We start from the raw sequence: 2,457 nt of genomic DNA, 5'->3' as shown, positions 1-2,457 counted from the left end.
ACAAAATAATCATTTTATAGAGACGAGAAATTCCGTCTCTATATAGTCCAACTCCGTCTCAGAATGATGCTTAGAGACGGATGTGAGACGAAAATAAGGTGTCTCTATAGAGGGCGTCTCAAAAAAAATTGAGACGAAATTTTTGCAAATCCATACAAACTTGAGACGGAATTTTCGAAACTCCATATACAATTCCATCTCAATTTTAATTTATAGACCAAATTTTAGTAACCCGTCTCAAGTTTGAGACATTATTGTATCCGTCTCAAAATCCATCTCTAATTGATGCATAATTTTGTAGTGCTTTCTACGTACTCTTGCTTCTCTTTCTTCATGTGAGTCTTCGTTGATGGTGATTAGGTGGGGAATGACTAGGCCGTGAAGCTACCGGCGTTGTAATACCCCATATTTTTTTTAATTATTTTATACTCCCTCCGTCCCGGAATACTCGACCCGGTTTGACCGGCACAGAGTTTAAGGGACTTAAATTGACTTATTTATTTTAATAGGTAGTAGTTGATAGTGGGGTATTATTTTAATGTAGTTAGTGGGAGGTGGGTTAAGAGGTGGGGTTGGGGAGAGTATGGGTTGAATTTTTAATTATTTTTTGTATGGAGTAGGGAGTAGGTGGGTTAATAGGGGTGGAGTGAGAAATAATATAATATTGTTAGAATATTTCCATTTTTAGAAACAGGTCAAGTATTAAGAGACGGCCCGATAAGGAAAACAGGTCAAGTATTCCGGGACGGAGGGAGTATTTTATAAATATAGTTTCAGTATTTATAAGTTGATTGAGCATTTTCAAATGATTTATATGATTATTAAATCATACGGAGTATAAATTATAAAAGATATTTGAATCGCATTTGTATTTATTAAATATATTTTATAAAAGATATGTTTTAAAAATTTCCTATAGATTTGTAAAAATGATGGAGAGTACGTCTAACTCTAAAAATGAAGAACAGCAACTTTTGGGTAGGACCGCCCTACGGGCGCGTGTAGAAAAGACCAACAGTGAAAACCACGCGCGCGTGGTCTTACGCGCTAATAAAACCAAATTCCAGTTCTCTCTCCTCATTTCTTTGTTAGCCTAAATGATACATTTCTCTCTCTTCTCTCCTCCATCTTGGTTCAAACTCCTCAAATCCTCCGCCTCCTCAATATCTTTGGCTTCCTCTCTCTCCTCAAAGTGGTTGTCTGGAAGCTTTGTCTCCGCCTTCAATGGAAGAGGTGCACCAGATTCCGAGGGGAGCTCCTCCTCGTCATTCCGTTTCAATGTAAGTCTTTCATCTTTCCTCGATTCTTCGATTCTTTTAGGTTTTTGATTCTTCAACTCTTTTAGTTTTTTTATTTTTCAAATTATTTTTGATTATTTTTTTGATTTATAATTTAGGCTTTTGTTGATTTTTTTCGATTTTAAATTTTCTGACTGGAAATTGCGATGGTGCAGCTAGATCGTGTTCTTCTTAGAACTACTCAATTGTGCTGAATTTAGGTATTTTTATTTTTGATTTGTCTCTGATTCGTTGCGTTGGTGGTGGTTTTTAATTTGAATTCGTTGATGAGTTGAATTTGATGTTGTCATTGTTTCTAGGATGGGGGATTTAGCGGCGGCGAGGAAGCCGGAGAGAGGAATGGAGTCGCATATGTATTTCAGTGGATTTCAAGAAATATGAAGTACTTCAGTAGTTTTTTTGTATAGATTTTGTTTTAGTTTTAGTTTTTTTATATTTAGTTATGAAATAAAGTGTTTTAGTTACATTGTTGCATTTTTTTTTGTTATAAGCAACAAATTATCAGCGTCTTTTGACATCAGTTTTCTGAATCTGTGAGATTTTATGTACCTTTGAAATTGATTTGAAGATCAAAGCAAGAAATTGATTTGTTTTTAAGCATCAACTTTGTTCATTGTGGCGTGTTGAGTTTGTGGAGTTGCATTGTTAAGCTTTTAGATGACATTTGACTTATGCTAAATCTTGAACCCTTATCTTGAGCAGTCGTGTTACCTTGATGACCGCACACTTGTAATTCACGTATTTGAGTAATTCTGATAGTATTAAAAAAATCCTATGTAACTAAAACTTCTAAAATCATAACTAATACTTCTAAAATCTTGACTAACAAATACTTTAATTGTTGGTTAACAAATACTTTCTTTATATCTGTAAACTTATTGGTTACATTGCTTAACTGATTAGTTCAATTGCTTAATTAATTGGTTACATAACTTAACTAATTAGTTTGAATGCTTAAATGATTGGTTTCTTTGATTAACTAAATGGTTCTAGTGCTTAACTAATTGGTTTCATTGCTTAACTAATTGAATTTCAGGCTTATCAAATATTTTCTTTATATCGGTAAACTTATTAGTTTCATTCTTTAACTAATTGGTTACAGTGTTTAACTAATTGGTTTCAGTTCTTAACTAATTGGTTTCATTGCTTAACTAACTTA

At 33.4% G+C, this 2,457-nt stretch overlaps 1 long non-coding RNA gene across 1 annotated transcript; it reads left to right on the top strand.

Moving 5' to 3' along the window:
• The first annotated feature begins 1,111 nt into the window (after window positions 1-1,111).
• LOC130466159 (uncharacterized) lies at window positions 1,112-1,843 on the top strand. Its single transcript, XR_008926175.1, has 3 exons — window positions 1,112-1,280; window positions 1,454-1,498; window positions 1,598-1,843. It is a non-coding gene; the product is annotated as an uncharacterized lncRNA (long non-coding RNA).
• The last annotated feature ends 614 nt before the right edge of the window (window positions 1,844-2,457 follow it).

Source organism: Spinacia oleracea, chromosome 1, assembly GCF_020520425.1.
Source record: "Spinacia oleracea cultivar Varoflay chromosome 1, BTI_SOV_V1, whole genome shotgun sequence".
Taxonomy (NCBI): Eukaryota; Viridiplantae; Streptophyta; class Magnoliopsida; order Caryophyllales; family Amaranthaceae; genus Spinacia; species Spinacia oleracea.
The sequence above is the reverse complement of the archived record's forward strand: the minus strand, read 5'-3'. Positions and strand labels throughout refer to the sequence as shown.